Source organism: Chrysemys picta, chromosome 1, assembly GCF_011386835.1.
Source record: "Chrysemys picta bellii isolate R12L10 chromosome 1, ASM1138683v2, whole genome shotgun sequence".
Lineage (NCBI taxonomy): Eukaryota > Metazoa > Chordata > Testudines > Emydidae > Chrysemys > Chrysemys picta.
In genome coordinates this window covers 130,902,896-130,923,697 of record NC_088791.1, presented here as the reverse complement: position 1 = coordinate 130,923,697, position 20,802 = coordinate 130,902,896, and the positions used below count along the sequence as shown (strand labels likewise).

Below are 20,802 nucleotides of genomic sequence, written 5' to 3'. Positions count from 1 at the left end.
AGAGTTGTTGAGCCACTGCCTAAAGTGGTGTCTCTGCATGGCCTAATTCCAGTGGGTGTCTGCAGCCCGACATGGGAATTCTGCTGCATATTTGGCAACAGACCCTTCTGGAGGATGTGGAGAGCAGCTTCTGCAGTATGTTCTTGCTTAGGGTCATCGAAGATGCCAACCATTGCCTGAACTAAGCTCTTCAAGGGTTCAAGAAGAGGACTGGACTCTTCCAGGAGCAGGGACACCCACTTCAGGGCCTCTCTGCTGAGCAGGCTAAGTACTAATCCCACACAGTTATGACTGTGGTGGCAAAATAATTGGAGATGACATTGTGTGGTAAAACCCCTACTTATCTCCTACCAGCTGCTCAAACTGTCACATACTGAGGTGTAGTTGGTGCAACCTAGTGGATAGAGCAGGAGTCTGGCCTACTGGTCTGAGCTGAATCAGAGGATAGAATTGGAGGTGTGGTCAGGAGACAAGCCAATGGTCAGAGCCAGGAGTCAGGAATTCAGATGTAGACAGGGACTCGGGCTGGAGTGGGACCAGGCACAGGTTGGACCAAGGGCTGTACAGGAAGCGGGTCTGGCACAGCTACTGGTGTGGAATGCATTCACTAGCCCCTGTGCTGCTGTTTCTACAGGGTTTAAATGGTGATCTGTTGGCTTTTTGGGGTCCGGATAAGCTCATTGAGTTGCTAGGCAACCAAGTCCAGAGGCTGCTGAGTTCCTGATAGTCCGGATGTGGGTATACATGTGTACACATCATTATATCTGTGTCCAGCACAGCGTAGCATGGACACTCAGCATAGATACGGGGAGCATGTACATGATCCAGTGCTCAAGTATGCAGGCCAACGTAGACACAAGCTTAGTTACTAAATACCCACCATCAGAATTAATCAATGCAGATTTCCTTTAGTCGGAGGCAACAAAGCCAAGTTTCAAAAACAATTAATTGCTACAAAGATTAAGACATGAGAGGACAAAGGCAGAATTAAAAAGGTGTGGGAAAAATAAATTTGGAAAAATTATTCTCCTAGACTGTCATGTGGGTGGACCATGGCCAGAGGCACCCCATTTCTGTCTCCTGTGAAAGGGAAATAATCTCTCCTGAAAGCAAATTAATGCCTTGGCATAAATCAAGCACAGGCATGTATACACTGACCCAGACATGAAGACTTTTGCAATAATGTGGTTTTAAACTAAGTATATTGCATATCTTTTTTCCATTTACCAAAGCCTGATAGACTTGGTTAAAATGTGCTAATGTTGGAATAAATATTTGGTGAAATTTCTGGAAAATGTCTTGTAAGTGAATAATATGTTAACCATCTATAGATAAAGAGGGCAAAAGAATGAAGGGAAGAACTGTGCAATTAGATGTAAAGATTCCCAACTCCCTGCTCCCACAAAATGTTTCTTTTGTTCAAACTACATAGGGTAATCCTCCAGCCGTGTGTTGTGGGGCGAGGTCTCCAAACCAAAGCTGAAGCTAGCCTGTAGTGGGAGAATGTTGTTGCTGCCTCAGCAACTTGGTCATTGGAATTAACCCTTTATTGCAACCCTGTGATGTAGCAAAGCCACTCTGTCATGGCTCACACAGAGATGTTCTGTTGGTCAAGTACTTATTCTGAGGACTTCAACTGTTTTTGTTTTTTTTTAAATACCTGTCAGGGGTGAGAACTCCTCTGGCTATATTATGCCTATAAATCAAGATTTTGTTAGGATACACGTTATATTTAGCAAGAATGATGGCTATAGTCACAGATGTCCATGAATGAGTACAGGGAGTCAAAACTTTCACCTACAATCACACTCACCTGGGAAAAAATACCTGCATGCAACATCATTTGCATAACATATTTTTATTACATACTCTGTGTCGGGTCTGTTTTTTCAGCACATGCTCTTATATAACGTGAAGAGGAGATGGCACGCCTATCATATAAATATTTTCAAGCATTCCATCATCAAGATACCAAAAGTGCTAGGTTTCAAGTGGTTTCCCCCCCTTCCTTGCCATCTATTATGGCAATATTTCTATTCACCTAAAGAATACTGTTGGAAAATTCCCGTTCTCCCCACCCCTAATAAAAGTAGGGGAATTCCCTACTTCCCAAAAAATTAAAAACAAAAAACAAAACTCTAGAAGCAGCAGCACAGGACCTCACCCTGTACATGTGGATTGGGAGTCTTGGGTGGTACATCATTGAATTACACAACACTAGTAACTTGCTAGTACATTAATGATGGCTGGATTTAGAATAACATATACCTACATAGGGAAATACTAAAAGATTGTTTTGCTTATTATGGGGGAAAGCCCCATTGTTTCAACCTTCACAATATTTGACCCCAAACACAGACACCTATGTCTTACCAAGGAGAGGGGGTGCTGAAAACAATTATCTGAATAATGTGCGTACTCAGACTTGAATTTCTTCCATTTTTACCGGCTATCATTAGACTAAATCCATTTCCAGTCCAGCCTATGTCTGTGCAATACCCATATAAGTCTATGCCCCTTCTCTATTGGATAACCTTGTCAATCCTCCAACCAGCTCTCTAGCTCTCCTGGGTTGGCCAGCTCATTTCTCCTTCTAGAGCCTACTCCTTTTCTTGGTTGCATTTCTTCTCTGTCCGTTCCCCCCGCCCACACACACCTCTACCTTCTATTAGACTTTAATAGCAAATGTAGTGGTGGTGAAATATGTCAGTTTGACAGCCCTGAACAAAGAACTAGTACTGACTGGGAACTGGCAGGGAAAGTTGCCTCCCACTCCACCCCCCCCCCCCCCATACATATCACTAAGTCAATGTGCTTCAGCACTGACCTGGAGATATCACTTCTAAAGACAGTGTGATCTCCATGCCCAGTTAGTACTCGGACTCCCTGCTAAAACTGCAAAGGAATGTTCCAGTTGTGATGATCTTTGTAGCATAGCAATCTGCCACCCACTGAGAACCAGACTGAGAAGCCATCAATTCATAAATGTATTCTATTTATTTTATGACATCACATCAGTTAAACTTCCATTCCAAAACCCCATGTTATGGCTGAAAATACCTCCAGGCAATACCTTTGCATTTAAGCTAAAATTGTCTCACTTCATCTGTGCCCCGTCTGTTCTTCCTTTCACACCATTGTAACTCGGAAATTACATACAACGGCTGAATGAGTATGGAAACAAACCTAAAATCGCTGTGGTAGAAGTTACCAGCAAGTGTTCATGTTTTAACTATAAGTTATTAAAAGCAGTAAATATGGCAAACTAGGCTATTCATCTTGTAAAGAGGGTGGACCCCTGCGAAGAGCCTGAACGACTTTGATGGGGCTATACAGGGGCATGAGGGTCCACCTTGTAGCGCTCACTGCAGGATGTGGGGTGAGCTAAACCCTTGCACTATTGCCTCTTCAGAATTTCCCCTAAGAGCTGTTGAAAAGGCCATTTGAGTTTACTTACTTTTATATCTTTTTGGATGTATGTCAGCATTTGCTGAAACAAATCCTTTGGAAAGTATTGAATTGGGATATTTTCCCTTTTCAGATGTAAACCACTCAACCCAAACAAACAACCTGTCACTACTAAACTTTACTTATTCCTTTCCCAGCGTGAAGTAAGATGACAATTGATAGTCTGGAAGTAAAATTACAAAGCTGGAGAACAGATAGCCAGCCAAATCACGCTCTCAAGTGGAACTCCTCCATGAGTGTAATTGAGAAGAGAATCTGGTACATCAACATTCATGCCAGGGCATTGTGGAGCTACTCAGAATTCTCTCTTCCAACCTCTCTTTCTTAACCCCATGCCTCTCCGACTCCTGCCCTGGTTTTACAACTGGTAGGAAGCACTCCCAGACAGCAGCCAAACTTGGAAAGAGGAATGAATCTGCATCCAGTCTCATGGTGAATGCAAGAGAAAGTTAAAGGCATTTTCATGAAACAGTATTAATCCTATATTGTGGAGGTCAGAGAGGTGTGACAAAAATTAGGCTGGACAGCTGCAAGAAGATGGTGGAAGGCAGATATATTAGCCATAGCATGATAAAGCCCCTTTTCCTTATAAGCTGAAAATGGGTTACCTCAGGTCAGCTAGGGACAACCGAGTCCAATTAAGGACTGCCTGAGACCTTTAACCCCTCACCCCTTCCCACTCATCGGTGAAAGAAGAAGGAGAAAAGACAAGCTGCTGCAGAGGGCAAGTGGAAGCAGGGAGAAAGGTTTCCTCAAAGTGGGAGGCAGTTCTTCTCCCTACAGGGGAAGGACTGGCATCCTTGGGCCAAAAACAATGCCACCCTTCCTCCCAGCCCTAGACAGGGGATAGGGAAAGGTATTCCCTTTTGTTTTGAATTTGTTTGGTGGAGGAGTACTCTTCGGGCCTGCCTCAAGGTCTACGTGGAAAATATTGAGCAATAAACCCCAAGTGGAAAAATAAACACCGTCCAGAGTGGCGCTGGTTTACTCCAGGCCCCCACTTCCAGAGGAGGAAGCACTAATCCTGGTGAAGTGGAGGAGGTGTCTTGCCACAGAGGCCAATAAGGATACTTCGGATACTTCGAATGAAGATGCATCTTATTCCATATGCCACACTAATGGCCCGATCTGCAGAGGTGCTGACCTGCAAATGATGTGCTCCTCTGAAAATCAGGCCAGCTGGTTAATAACATTAAGGTTGTGACAAAAGCTAAAAGAGAATTAAAAAAAAAGACATAAAGCTGACACTCCAACCTGAATTTGATCCTGTGTGACTGGGCATGGCATGACAATGATATTGCAGTGGGAGCTGGCAGCAACCCTTACACTTAGGTTGCAATAATCTTACAATGGAAAGTGTTAGGCAACTTATTTTCAAACACACCCCTCCATTGTTTGCATCAGGACTCTGAAATTTGGCAGAGGGGGTTGCCTTGGGGGCAGGGACATGCCTTTTTCTGGCTCCATATGTAAATCTGTTCAGATTTGGCCACGTTATAAATGTGTTGAAAATCACCGATTTCTTGATTGTGTTCTCACAGAACACAGCTGTGTTTTTCTGTTTTGTCTTTTTGGCAGCATGCCAAACACCCTATAGATGCTAAAGACCTGCATAGGCACCCTGCCCCAGTACCGCACTACAGCAGCTCCACAGAGAGTTTATACTTTGGATAGGACAAAGACAAAAAAGATTCACCAGCAGATCCAGGAGACCAAACATGAGAGATAGGGGCACACGGAACACAGCAGGGGCACAGAGCATAGTGGATGGGGAGGGTTATATCAGAGGACATACTTCATGGAAAGCGTGGTTGCAGCACTGGGTTGAGAGACTTCTGTGGGATACAGAGCATGGGAGTGGGACACAGAGACATGAGAGAGTGTGTGTGTGTGTGTAAAACATACGGACACAGAATGCTGCACAGGCAGCGATAGGGTGATGAGGAAGGTTTGTTACATGCCCTCCAATGGCTGGTTTGCAGACAACAGGTTTTTTCTTGTAGCTGATAGCCAGGTCTGCCAGCTGCTGCAGTTAGGCCTGTTGTTCAAGTGGTAGCGGTCTGTGTTGCAGTGCTGAGGGTTCAAATGCTGCAGCTGATGCAAGATAGAGTTGCATAAAGTAGAGAGTTTGGTTCTGCCTTTGTCCTTAAATATAGCCCCTTGGAAACAACACAAAGTTACAATAAAAATGATCATTCAAGTTGCCAACTCAAGCATTCAAAAGTAAGGAAATGCCAGCTTTTCAGCTGCCTGTTCAATATCAGTTCTGCCCCCTTGTGTGTATGTATAAGTGATCACATACTATTTTCCTCCCACAGGAATCCTACCTCCTTCTTTTACCAGGTTTCTGCATGTTCTTTACATACTACAGCGCCCCTGAGGAGTTTTAGATGAGACAGAATACAACAAATGAGGAAAGCAGACAAAGGAGGAAGGGGAGGGATGTAATGTGACAGGTTACATGCACCTTTTTCATTCTCTTCATTTGACTGGTTTTAAGTTAAGTTTTAAGGGTTTGAGGAAGACCCAAGAGCAGGTATATATAGCGGTGGAAAGGAAGATAGCAGTGGAAGGCTACCCAAGAGTAGTGAGTTTTAAGGAGGTTTTGTGTCGAAAAGGAGGGTGTGGGGGGGTAGCGTGGAGTCACAAGGAAAATGACAAGCAGGAGTTGGCAGAGCACTGTGCATGTGTGGGAGGAGGTGGAAACAAGGGTTGAGATGTTGCCTAGATGTTGCTGTGTAGAGCCTTTTAGGGGCAAGTGAGGCAGCTGAACTTTGAGCTCCTTGTTGAACTTAGTTAGTAACCCTGTGTGTTGATCTCACATGAAGACAGACCCCAGTGGCTGGCAGACGTGTCTCTGAAAGGCAGGGTTCATTAGGGAAATAATGACTGGTGTGAAGATTGATGCAGTTGGTGTTGCTCCTCTAGAAAACCCACCCAATAGTTACAGATGAATTTCTAAAGGTTGAGCCTCAGTTCAACTAAGCCCCACCAAAATGCAGATGTTTTGCTATATGAACCTCTCTGAATATTCTCCCTCCCATCTCACTAGTACTTATCCTATCCTTCCCCCCCCCCCCCAACTCCTCAAATCTTACTGCTAATTCTGCTCCCTTTTATCTGATCCTCCTAACTTGGACCCAATGATGCCCATCCCCCCGCCCACATTTTCTCCAGATTTCTAACCTGCATTTCCCCAATAAGATACCTTTTATCAGTTTAGATCCCACCAAGTCCTGGCAGTCTGGTACACTTTGCTTGCCAGCTGTTGTCTTCAAATCTTGGACACTCCAGGCTCTTCCTAGGAAGAAGAACTCATTGTGTGCCTCTGACCACAGTTACCCCAGATGTTATGAGATTTCTGACCTAGGTTAGATTTCCAGACTTGCTGAGACCTTGCAGTAAGACTTTGCAGGTAGCAGCAAAGGTAAAGGACCAGAGGACTTATACAAAGCTATCCAAAAACTTGAAAAAGACCAGTGGCCTGATTTTCTGAGCTGCTAGCAATTCCCGCTGTTTAATTATGGATTTAGAAGCCTAACTTTAGTCTCCTGTTTTTTTTTTTAAATCCCAGCCCCTGGTTGGTTTACTGTGGTTTTTGAGAACAGATTCAAGCAAGACTTTAGTTCTTTCCTATGTATAACCTATCTAATAGGTGAGAAGAATGTTGTGAGAAAAGCAGTTCCCACAGTTTCTAGCAAATTCAGGTTCATCTCCAGCAGGGACTAATGAAGTATGTGTTTGCTTGTTTCCAAGCAATGTTTATATAAAAATTATCTCAAGATTTCAAGTGACTTTTTTTCCTGAGGGCTTGTGATAATATATCCTTGCTGAACTACTGTTTATGTTATTGTATACTGATCCAAAGATTGCACAAGTTCTTTACATTTCTCCCCTGCAGTTAGGTGCATTAAGTCTTTCAGATGAAATCTAGAGGGAAAGTCTTGACTACTTGTGGCCACTTAACATTTTGCATAAACCTGGGGAGGGAGGGAGGTTAACACCAGTGTTCCACCCAAATGTCAGTGTGGATAATTACATTCCAATTACATTGCATTTTCTAATGGAATCAATATTCTTCTTCAGATATTGTCCTGAGACGTGTACAGTGCTTCTGAGCAGTATTAAACCACTGTTGCACTCTACCCTAGAAGCGACGGCATTTCAGTGATGGGTGAAATGGTCATAGTACTCAAGGCAAAGCCTATCAAAGTCACTGAGTCTTTCCAGGAACTTTGGATCAGGTCCATAGGGAAATTTGTAATTCATTTTTTCAAGTCTGCAAGGCGTTTGGGGAAACCTCCTGAAAGAAGGATGCTAGAAGAGGTAAACCAAAAACATTATAACATGGGGTGAGGGAAATTACACTGATGGATCCACGTCAAAGAATAACCACTTAATCATGTTTCCATAGCAGGCCAAAACAAAGCCCTTTATTATTGAAAATTCATCCTTTCCATTTTGGCAACCAGAGGATTAGAGGAAAACTGAGTCAGGTATGACATGGAGCCATTGAATTCTTAATGCTCAATAAAAATATTTTAATCTTAATTTTAGAAAAAACACTTTGTTCAGCTGTACATACATCTTGATGATTAATGCTTCAGCGATGGTTTTAACACCTGAAGGGCGACAGCCACTACTTTCCCATTAATGCGAATACATATTTAGGGTGTGGTAAAACCAAATGCTCTTCTTGGGCTGTGTCAAGTGAAAATGGAGTCGTTTCTAATTACCGTACAAGTTTGAATCCAAAATAAATGGATACAGGTATGTAGTTAGAACTTGACGATGATGGCAAAAATAATTTATTCCTGGGTGAGTCTACAAACCCATTATTTGTCATTTATTTTAAAAAAAGATCTATTGTTTAATTAGACATTTTAGTCATGCTAGTTATCTTCTAGTTCCCTGATATACAATGCTAGGGGTGTGGAGACTGGGACAAATTTGAAAAACCTCAGGATGTAAGCTGTCTAGAAACAGATGTGCAGTTTAGCATTTGTGGTGGTGAATGCTAAGATTCATATGTGGTTTTCCAACCTTCATTTTTCAGTTGCTTATAACATTCTAAACCAAATGCTTTTGGGGATGAAACTTTCCTTGCTTGGTTTCTGCCCAAAGGTGTTTTTGTTGTTGTTGTTTTTTTTCTGGTTAAAGTTTGAACAAATTAGCTTAGTTCTCTGAGTTACTTAAACATGGAATCTCACCCTCACATCAAACACACACACTTCCTATATGTTCCAACTAAAATTTGGCACTTACCTAACTAAAAACATCATTACTGAAAAGTAGGCCTAAATCCTGCTTCTCCTCCTGACATGAGTCATGACACTGATTTAAATAGGACAGCTCATGTGAGTAAGGCAAGCAAGATTTGGCCTTAACAGTCCACACTGAAGAGGAAAAAACAGTCTAAATTTAAAGAAAACCGGGTGAATATTTGGTGCTGCACCCTTTCTGTTCCATTCTGCTGGCCTACTTCAAGGCATGCACTCTACAGTGGTTGTGTGTTTATTCACTAGGTATCAGGGTGAAACAACCGAACTCATGTCAACTTCTCCAGATTTTTAGCCCAGGTCTCCAAAATTGAAAAGTAAGTTAGGGCTTAAATCCAAGGGCACTGTCTCAACTTCACAATTTATTTTTAACATAAATCTTAGTTCTGTGTTCTTTGAATTGCTATAAATTTTCAAAGATCAACATTACCCTTCGAATACAGGCACACTAGACAAATCTTATGTGTAAACCATAAGCGATAAATATCAAGTCATTTTTTACAGTGTTTTCCTTTGAATTTTCAGACAACATTTTTCTGTTTACATTCTTCCCATTTGCATTGTTGTTTGAAAGCTTTGGTAAATTACCTGCCAGTCTGTAATCCATAGTAGCTGCTTATATTAAAACATGTCACACTCCTGACATGTTGGGAAGTATCATAGCCCAGTATAATATTTGGCTTTCAAATTTTTGTTTTGCAACAAGAGGACCAACAGTCTCGATCGGCAAAAGCAACTTTGGTTATTAGAGTTAGGACATGAACTTGGCTTACCAATGCCAGAAGGAATACAAGTGCCTCCTTTCATGATCTTAATGAAATCATTAATTATGTCAGCAGCTGAAGCGATAGATCTCTGAACACTTTGCACTACTTAGCAAACCAGCAGGCTTCTCAGTCACTTAGAAGTCTTAGAAAAGGTCTTCTTAAACGGACCTCTCCTAACCATAAATAGCTTTCCAGTTTCAGGGATTGCCACTTCCTCCCACCCTTTTCCTCAGTCTCGTCATGGCAGAGAACTCTACTGGTGTTTAAGTAGAAAAAGCAGGCTGAATTAATCTGTCTATACAGAGCAGCATTGCTGCAACCAAGAAATATACCACACTTTTGGACAAGAAAAATATACCACACTTTTCATTCATAAGAAAGCTCTCTCAATAGGCTGCTTTCTTTTTAGTTACAGATTTACTATACTTGAGCTCCTTACCCTATTTAAGGTAATTATTAGTACCATTTTTCTTGATATACATATCCACGTTTTCACCTTCCAAGAACAGTCTTACCTAAGAAATGAACTTTTATGTAGTTATCAGAATTTAAAAGCAAAAAAGCAATCTCGGGGCGGGGGGAGAGGGGGGATGTTTCCAACTGGCCAGGGAGAGAATACACTCCGTGTTCTAAGTTAGAGCCCACAGTTAAAGGTGGAGAAGTTGCAATTGAGAGGTAGCAGTGTATTAAGGCAGCTTTTGTTCATCCTGAATATAAAAGATGTGATCTGAAGCAGAGTTTTATTCCAAGAGGTGCGAATAGCCTGTTCTATTTCACTAAACAGTCATTCACCTCTTCCCTTTTTCACGGCATTGAAAAGCATAGCCACCTTGTTCCTTGATGGCATGAAATGAAGACAAAGTGAATGGCAGTATGATGGGACAGAGCAAAATAAATCAGAAGTTATTGAACAGATCAAAGTGAGGGCATTTTGATGCCAACTTGATCATTACATTTATGTCAGCACATTGCATCGACATGCCATGTTGCCACATGATGATAATGCTGTAAAACAGACTGACAAAGAAGTCAGCCATTTGTTGTCACTGTGGGTGTCATGGGACCCAGAAGTGATTTCTGGGCAATCACAGCACCCACTATAAAGGTGATAGCTCCTTATTTATAAAGTTTTGAGGATAGCAATGGTGATAATAGGCAGATAGAGAAGCTTATGGCTGGTCTTTACTATGGGGAGATCGTAGTGAAGGGATCGCAGTAGGGATCAATTTAGTGGGTCTAGTGAAGACCCGCTAAATTGATGGCAGAGCACTCTCCAATCAACCCTGGTACTCTACTTCCCTGAGAAGAGTAAGGGAAGTTGACCAGTGAGCATCTCCCATTGATGTGATGCCGTGAAGACACTGGGATAAGTTGACCTAGGCTATGTCGACTCCAGCTATGTTATTCGCATAGCTGGAGTAGCGTAACTGAGGTTGACTTATCCCCGTAGTGAAGACAAGCACTCAAATACCAGTGCTTGAGGAGGTAGCTGCTGAAGTTCTGTGATGTTCTTTGAGAATCTGCCAGTCCCAGGCACAGATGAAGCAAGCAGCTGCAGGACTATGGAGGTAAACAGACACCTGAGTGCATGGGTTCAGGTTCATAGAAAAAGGTGCTTTCCCTCTGTGCACCTTTCGGATTGGATAGCTTCCATTTGAATTGCAAAGGAACTAGTGTAATAAACTAGGAGAGCTCTAAACTAGGTATAAAACGAGATTGGGAGGTCAAGTAAAATGAGGCAAAAAAAAAAAAAAAGATAAAATGTGCCAGGGAAAGTCACAACAAAGTATGTGGGTCTCTAGCACCAAAATGGATGTAGGAAGCAAAGTCCTTGTGCAGCTAGGAAATACCACAAGGGATATATGAAAATTTTAATGGACAAAAAGACACAGAAAATGTGTTCAAACTAATGTGAAAAGTATTGGTAATAAGCAGAATAAAATAAGTACAGTTCTGCCCTCAGTTACATGATCTTAACTCCCACTGAAGTTAGTTGCAGTTTAATGCATAAATTAGCTCTTATAAGAATCTTATTATTCAAACAAAACAATACATTTTGTTAAAGTTACAGACGCATGGTGAAATAAAACACAACTGGAATAGGAGTATAAAAAACAAAACAAAAGATGAACTGAGACAAAGAGATAGTTTCCCCCATCTTAAAAATAACTCCATACTTGACCACATTTCCATTATCTGATTGGGTGCATCTTCCTCTTCTTCCCTTCTCCACCCTTCAGTGGGTCTCTCGCCGGGCTCTGTTCTTAACCCTTGCCTTATTCATTCTCACAACCTTACACTGAAGGCTCACAAGTCTCCTTCCATCCCATCCTGCAACTCAGTTTGTCTCTTTGACTTCTCCTCAAGGATATTTTGCTAGTATCTTAAGCTAAACACAACTAAGATCTCATCACCTCTCCAATAACCTTCCTTCTCCCCCATTTTTGGTCGCTGTTGATAACACTACAATCAGTCATTCAGGTCCATAATCTGGGCATCATTTTTACTCTGTCCTCTCTTTGGATTCCCCCCATCCACCACCACTCCCCTCCCTGCTTGGGCTGTAGTCAAATCTTGCTGCTTTTCCCATCATAACAGCTCCAAGATTCAGCTAATTCTCCCTGTTTTGAATATGAAAGTTTTTATTCAGGCTCTTATCTCTTCTTCCCTGGCCTCAGCCATAGCAACTTTGCCTCCACCAAGTCCATTCAAACAGCTCCTGCCAAAACCATCTTCCTTGTTGGTTGCTTTTTTCATGTCACACACATCCTCCAAGTCCCACTATCTTCGCCATCTCCAGTGAATAAAGTAACAGCTTCTCACCCTTACATTTAAGGCCTTTCATGATTTTGCCCATCATACCTGGCAGACATACTATTTTACTGCATTTTTGACCAATACCTTCCCTTCACCAATGGTGCCAGCTTTTATTGTCCGTTCATCCACTTTTCCATCAAGCACGTCTGTGCTTTCTCCCATTCTGTTTTTTATGTATGAAACACCACAAAAAAGGCCATAGAGCCACTACTTTATACTTCTTTAAATCCCTCCTTGAGATTTGCTTCTGCCTTGATGCCTACAAAACAGTGCCTGGTAATAATGGTTAGGGAAGATGGCAAGCCAAAGTGACCCAAAGCTAGTTTATGTAAAAACATGTTGGTATTACTGTTACCTCATCCTCTCTCCCCACCTGTTTGTTTCATCCATTGTCTTCAGCCAACCCTCAGCCTGGAATTGGCCATATTCTCATCTGGGCTCTTGCCACTGATTCCCTCATGGGAGCCCCCACTTCTGGGCAAGCTCACTCTTCCCTACAGGAATTGAGCTCACTTTCTGGGTCCAGTCATTGCCGCTACTCCTCAAGTCCAACTACAGGCACTGATGGAGAGCAGATGTCCAGAGCCATCTCAGGGCTGCAGTGTCTGTATACCCTAAACAAGGGAGCGGGAAAAGGAAGGCTAGTTGCTGCCTTGGGCTGAGCTCTGTTGGCTACTGAGCTCCCTCAAAGTTTTTAACAGCTTCTCCTCTTAGGCAAAATACTTCCACCCCATCCTGTGGCCAGCTTCACCTTTTTAAGCTCTCCTTCTCCAGGTAGAGCTTATTCTGCAGGTGAACCCGATAAAGGCACTGCCTGAGTGCAGGGATGCTCGTTAGGCTTATTGTCAGTGGGAGAGGAGCATGTGCCATGACATGCATCTACTGCATCTTGTGATTAACCTCAGTTGTAAGTTTTTTGGGGGCAAGAACTGTCTCTTTTATTAAATGGTGGTATAGCACCCACTACAATGAGGCCATGATACTTCCTGGCAGCGTCTAGATACTACTATAGTATGAAATAATATTTAAAATGTACACAAATGCTCTGAGGTGCAGATGGAGCTAGGATTTTTTGATGAAACATATGTCACATTTTAACATTTAGAGATCTTCTAGAGAATGCCTTATGCAACATTTGTATGTCTACCAAAACAGGCACATTAATTTCACAATGACACTGTTCAGTAGAGCCTAATACACAGGGTAGCTTTTGTTTTATTTTCTATTTTTTTAGTAAATTTGTCTTGCAACATAACAAGTAAACAGCCATAAAGACAAGCCTGGACCTGAAGTTGAGCATCTGCAACTAGGGTAAGATTGACATTGTGTGAATGGGGCTTAAACAGATTTGTGCAAACTGGCTCCCCACAGGTGCAGACAACTATATCATCACTACTTCTTAATGAGTCCAGGTTTCCTGAGGATTGTACAATTATCACAATTGTTTTCAGAATGCTTGTGGGTACATCCAAACAAAGTATTTCATAAACAAGCAAGTGGAACCCTTGATTACAAATCCTGTTCTGAATTTTATACAACAGATTACATGGTACACAGCTGTCTTTTATAGCACAGTTTGCTGCAATTCCTCACATCTGTAGATGTGGAAGTGAAATTTGCTTCCCTCCTCCCCCTTGTGCTGGTTTTATATAGTAGCTGGTTTCTTAAGCAGAATTTATGGCTTTTCTCTAAGTGACACATGTGGGATGATGTGCACTTAAAATGATCTGCAGGATGTTCAAATTGTCAGGACTAACCTAACAAATGCTGGTTTTGTAATAGGACAGGTTTTTGTTATTCCTGCTAATCTCATGGCTTTATGTAGTATGCATAGTGGTGTCTGGTGAATGAATGGACAGTTCCATGTACTGCCACTTTGTCTATTAGGCATAAATATGGAAAAAATTGTGTGAGTGTGGGCCTCCAGGAATAGCTAATCAGAAAGCACACAGTTGTAATCTAGTCTGATATTTGGACGTATGTGTTTTCTGCAGGATCCCGCTTTCTATGGCACATGGGATTCCTGGAGTTTGGACTTCAATATTTCCAGTCTACAGTGCAGGGGGTGGTGTCATTCTGGAAATTACTGCAATGGCTAGGGTCTGGAATGAGCCCTCTTTAGTACTTCGCTTGTGTGGGTTTGACTGCCTGTGCTCCCCAGAATGGCTAAATCCCCCTATGAAACACACGTCTGAGGAGTTTCTGCAGGTTGGGACATGCCATAACTTTGAGACTGATCTTGAGCCCATTACAAGTGGGAGCTTTGTCACAATTTGTGCCCAGCTCCTAGCCCCTCCCCAGCTCCACCCAGAAGAATGCCCACTTTAGATTCAGAGCAACCCTGCAGAAATAATCAACAGCAAGTCTTGCTGAGCAGGGTGTGGCTAGTTGCACATCTGGCTCAACGACTTGCAGGATCAAGACCTAGGGTGAAATCCACTCCACCAGAGTATTTTGGCTGTGTGCAGGTGGAGTGCAGAGCAAATGAAGTGAAAGCTACCCCACAACACAGGGCCCAGCCTGTGGCTGTATTTAAGCCTCAGAGATGGAATGGCAGCTATGGCCTCCCCTGTCAGTTGTGTGGGGCTTTGGTGCCAATTGGCACAGATCTCTAGCCTCTCTTTGGAGTCCGCCCCATCCTGCCCTAAGTGTGGCCTTCAGTACCATCATATTTGGGGCTAATGCAGAGACCATTTCTGTGGCATGCAAGGAGTGCACAGACTGCTCTCATTAACTCCCTCTCCCCCCAAGTTCCCAGAAGAGGTCTGGAGGGCTTGCACTAGCCTTCCATACCACAGCGAATTTCACCTGAAGTGATTTGCCTACAGTTGGGAGAACCCAGGTCATCTGACTAGCAGTGCCCTGTGCTGACCACTATCCCAATTCTCCCCAGTTTCATATTTTAAGACAATGCTACCATGACTTGAGTAAAACCAAATATAGCTTTAGAGACTGCCTTACTCTTTTAACAAGTTCCATACAGAGAATCACAGGCTATTTAACAGTTGTACACTGAGACCAGCTGACTCTGAGCCAAGCCAGTTGACTCTGAACTAACTACTTTGTTATTTGGACTAAGAGATGAGATATTCTCTTTAAAAAAAAACCCACACATCACAACACTTTAATACAGGAGAAACAGTCAGAAGCCACTTTAAGATTAATCTGAGGAAACCGTTCCAGTTTCTTGCTCATTAAAGGCCCAATCCTAGATCCCAAGGCCAGAAGGGACCACTGTGATCATCTAGTCTGACTTCTTCTATAACACGGGCCATAGAACTTCCCCAAAATAATTCCTAGAGCAGATTTTTTAGGAAAAACAGCCCATCTTGATTTAACAATTGTCAGTGATGGAGCATCCATCATAATGGCCCTTGGTAAATTGTTCCAAATGCTGAGCATAAACCCCCACTGACACTAGCCATTGAAACAACTGCTTTAGTGTGTGACAAGCAAGTTTCAGGTTCCTACAGGATTTAAATCTTGAACTAGAAGGGTAGTGATAATTCCAGTTAATTATGAGAAAACATGAAGGATAGTTGGGTCTCAGAGGGACAGAGATGGACAAATATTAGGATACCTATTCTTATTAAAAAGGGAAACCCAGAGACAGACAGAGCAATATACTTATCTTCAGTGTCTGGTAAAGTGTTGGAACAATTTAAGTAAACATTTTTAATCACCTAGAGAAAAAAACAGGTGAAAATGAGTAGATAACAGGATGAGACCTTTTCATTTATTTCCCAATTGAATTTAATTTCTGCCTTTGGTCTGCTAGCAAACAGAGTCCTATCCTTCAAAGGTTAATCATGGCTCCCTCAGGCGTATCTGCTATACCAGTTCGCCTGTGCACTACTTCTGTTGCTCAAGTAGACTATGCAGTGAACCGTGGGAACTCTATGCATTACATTACATTACAGGTGACCTGTGTAAAACAAATAAAGCAATTGCTCCATTTTACGTGGTACTGCTTAGGCCTCAGGTGATATGTCTCCACTGCAGTGTAAGCCCAGCTCAGAGTCAGGCTTGATCTTGAGCCCAATCCTCTCTTCTGTCTACACACAAATCTATCTGCCTTGGGCCAGCAATCCCTCTGGACCAATGCCCCACGAGACCCAGCAAGAGGAGTGGGTCCAAGTCCGAGTCCAAGTGGATCTCGGGTCCACAGTGCATCATTTTGCAGTGTGGATGCAGCTTGGGCCCAGGTCCCCCAGACTCGTGTCCTGAGAGTCCACCAGTGTTATCCCACAGTGTTCCTATCCTTTCTATACAAAACTCCGAGGAAATGGAAGCAACCACCTGGTTCAAGTGTAGCTGCGCAGCATTTAACCCTTCCGTTTTATTCTGAGTGTTGAGCTGCAAACAGTGAACCTTCTACTGCATTAACTATGGTCACTGACAAGACGTCCTTTGCCAAGCGTGCTGCAATCTGGTCACCACACCGCACTCAGATTCTGGTAAATCTGTGGTGCAAGGCAAGCAAGGTATTTGACTTACAGTAAGAGTACCAGAAATAGCAGATAAGCTGGCAGCATAGGGGATTCAATGTACTGGTGAATGATGAAGGGAGCCGATTAATCGGCTCCAGAGTGACTATTGGAAAGCCATGGATGAGAACTGCACCTCTGGGAACTCCCCATCCTCCGGGATCTTTTACAAGGATTGTGACTGGGTGCTGGGTACTGCGCTGAGCACTGAGCCCCTAGGGGTTCACTCGAGCCTGGTAATCTGGGATGGTGACCTTCTGACCTCTGAATCTAGTCTAGGAGGGGAGCCAGCAGGCAGCAGATCAGGCTAGTGACGTGAGTCTGGTGCTCACACCGGTTCCCAAGGAGGCTTTGCCACCAGAGAAGCTGCAACACATTCTGGATTCATATTTGGAGGAGCTGTTTGATAAAGAAGCAGCCCGCTACAGAACTGGCATCAGAAACGGAAGAGGCAAGAGTAGCCCCATAGCCTGGTAATTGTTTGGTTCAGTATTTGTTGTTGTTAATATATGAACAGGAGGGATTTCTGGTTTATAACCCAATGCAATTTTTATTACAGGCCATGGGGTAAGAGTGTGCATCCACTATAGGCAGAATTCACACCAATGCCACCCCACCATGTGGAATTCAAAATGGAGACAGGAAGCACAAACAACAGTTAAACAATCATTTAACATTACACTTTTACTAGATACCTGCACGTTTTTACAAAGATATGCTGGAGTGTTAACAGTAAGAACCGCATATTGCCTTCTTTTTTTAGCATGCCGCACTGGAGAAATCAGCCACGCCACAGTGTTACAAGCCAAACAGGATAAGACTCAGGACGGAGGGAGCTTGCTGACAGCAGCTGCTGTCTCAACTTGCTGATCTACTTAACAAGGCAGTTTACTTAGAGTGGGGTCAGCGTACTTAAAGGGGCAATGCGCATCTATCTCGCTCTCACACAGGGTGTGTCTCTCTGTCTCTGTCTGCCATGCTGTCTCCCCTCCCTCCATTCCTGCTGCCTTGTAGAGTGTGAGGCTACATTAACAATGTGTTAACCCTTGAGGGCTCAGCCGAGTGCTAGTTCATCATTTAGCAGCAAGGCATTCCCTGGGAAATATCCCTCCCTCTTCCACCCTCTAACTTCACCACCTCAACCAAGCTTCACAATCATCATCACTGTGTACAGTATTAAATTGTTTGTTTAAAACTTATAGTGTGTGTATATATTATACACACACACTATCTATCTATATATATATATGTGTGTGTGTGTGTGTATAATATATATAGAGTCTATATATAGAGAATCTTTTGTTGGTGAAAAAAATTTCCATGGAACCTAAACCCCCCCGTCCCCTTTACATTAATTCTTATGGGGGAATTGGATTCACTTATCATTTCGCTTAAAGTCATATTTTTCAGGAAGATAACTACAACGTTAAGCAAGGAGTTACTGTACAGTGTTTGTAAATTTCAACTTTCCATTGTGCAGGCATTCTTTTCACTCTGCTTAACTTAGTTGTGTTCATGCACCTTCTGGGCACCAAAACATTCCTCTAAGACTATACTAAAGCTGAGTTTTAGAAGGTATCATTTTTTGGCCTTGAGATTCCATAGCCCCTCTTCTCTGAGGATGCACTGAACCTTTTTTTAAGTACTGAGACAATAATGTGCAGTTTGTTGTCTGAGTTCAGACCCTTCCACCAGCTGCCTAGCCACACTGCAGCAGGAGCCTGGGATTCCGAACTGTCACAGACCAGTCAAAGAGGAAGCATTTCTGTGATGAAATGATGGTGGACAAGCAGGTATGTGATGGGGTGTACACCTCACACCAGCCATGAAAGGGTTAACAAGGGCCTAAGAAGGCCAGGATTAATTTAGAGTAAAACCCAGCTGGGGAAGGCTGGACCACCACTATAAAGCCAAGAGGTTGAAAGCAAAAGGGGGCTTCAGGGAGAAAGTCTGTAGTAACTGTCCAGGGCACAGAAGATCTAGGAAGTGGTCCAGAGAGACAGCAAGGAGTCTGAGGGAGTAGACGTTGGCTACTACCTATAGGGTCTCTGAGCTGGAACCCAGAGTAGAGGGTAGACTTCAGCTCCCCTTCCAACCACCAAGGAAGGTGGGGTGAAACCTCTTGAGTGTAAGGGGTGTAAGGACTATGGCAGTCAGAGACAGATGGAAGACCTGCTGTAAGGATGTTCACTATGGCTGGCTTGGACTCTCTGTTACCCCAGAGGGGGTGGACTAATGTGTAACCTGGCCAGAAGGCCAAGGTGTGGGAAGAGAGACCACAGCAACAATGGAGTGCCTGTAGGCAGGGGTTGCCATATGTGGAGACTTCTGCTATGCCATGCTTGGCCACAAGGAAGTGCTCCTGTGGTGAGTGAACCCTTTACAAGGTACAATACCAAAGGGGAAAGGATTCATGGCAAGTGGAAAGGCACAGACAGGCAGCATGGAATGAGAAAAGAATTGCAGTGCATAAGGCGAGACTTGCAGTGGTTTCTGGAGCAGGAATGTCACTTGAGGGATGAAGATAGAGCACAGCAGAAAGACTTGTTTGAGACTCTGCTTGCACTAATAGCCACAAGACTTCAGGCTCCTGTTCCACCCATACCATGTCTCGAGTCCCCTCTGCAGTACCATGTCCTGCAGACCAGAAATGAAATCAACAATCCATGGTTGGGTGGCACATGCAACTGGGACTGAATGCTAGTTGGACAGGGCAAGCATGCCCACAAGCAATCCTCCATGTCCCTGCAGTTTTGACGGTTGAGTGCTAGAAAGGGAAAGGGGAATGGGGGTCAAGGGACCTGCAAAAGTAGGGAATTTGTTTGCACTGGTTTCATTGTTTTGCACTGTTCAATGTTTGTGTTATGAACTTTAGTTTATTACTGGTTTTGATGTTGATTTATTACTGGTGTTTTGGTGTTGCCATGGCAGTTGGCCTGCCTGACAGTGCTTCAGTACTGTTTTTGTTATAATACAGCCATGTTTACAAATAAAGGCTTGTATTTTATTTTAAAAGTTTATTACCATCTCTACATCACATCCAATAATATGTATCTCAAAGAATAAAGAAAAAGACATAAGGCACAACTGGGAAATTGTCTCCAAAACATAGTTTCTCAATACAGGATTCAGATCAATGATCAATAATGGGAATCTACAATTCGTGTCACACAAGCCACTGTCTCCTCCTCACCCCATGTGTAAGCAGTCACCTCATCCACAATTAACAATTCATGACAATCACTCCCCCCCATTCACAGTGTACTTCATTTACTGTAAAAAGTGCTATACAAATACATCCATAAACACACTATTCTCCCGCTTTCCTTGGCCCATGCAAGTCCATAATGTGGTGCACACAGCAGCCCTGATTTCTTGTGCCTGTGTACATCCTGCTCCAGCTATGACAGGTGCGCTTTCTGGCTCAGTGTGCCGATTCAGCAATCCATTGCTGTCATAGGTCCTCTCGGGGCAAATGGCTCACCTTTGGATTCACAAAGATTGTGAAGAGCACAGCAAGCCACAGTAATGTGGACAGCATTGCTGACACTGGTCTCCAAATGGTTCTGTAAACAGCACCAGGAAGATTTCAATCTGCCCAACGCACATTCAACCACCATTCTACACCTACCACGAGTGTAATTAAACCCATGACAGCACAAGGAGCTCAAGACCCATCATGAGACTTCTTCAGCTTTGAACACTTTGTTGCAATGCCAGGGCATTCTTGTTCATAGGCAACTTAAATTTGTGGTTCAGCATTTTGGAAATATTTCTTATTTTTACAGTGGTGAAACGTTTTTATTAAGACTGGGTTCTTCTTCTTCCCTAACAAGAATGCTTTCTTTCCTCATTTTGGGCTTCCACTCCATTACCACACACCAGAGCTGTAGATTTCTACATGTGTATCCAAAATGTCAAGCTGCTCAGTATTAGGAGTGGTTGGGAATTTTTTGACAAATTTATCTTTTTTTTTTTCCTCTT

At 43.0% G+C, this 20,802-nt stretch overlaps 1 long non-coding RNA gene across 1 annotated transcript; it reads right to left on the bottom strand.

Annotated features, from left to right (window-relative positions):
• Positions 1-1,120: 1,120 nt before the first annotated feature.
• On the bottom strand, positions 1,121-13,090 carry LOC135976071 (uncharacterized). Its single transcript, XR_010593290.1, has 3 exons — positions 12,705-13,090; positions 6,677-6,769; positions 1,121-5,627 (listed from the first exon to the last, which is right to left on the bottom strand). It is a non-coding gene; the product is annotated as an uncharacterized LOC135976071 (long non-coding RNA).
• Positions 13,091-20,802: the final 7,712 nt, after the last annotated feature.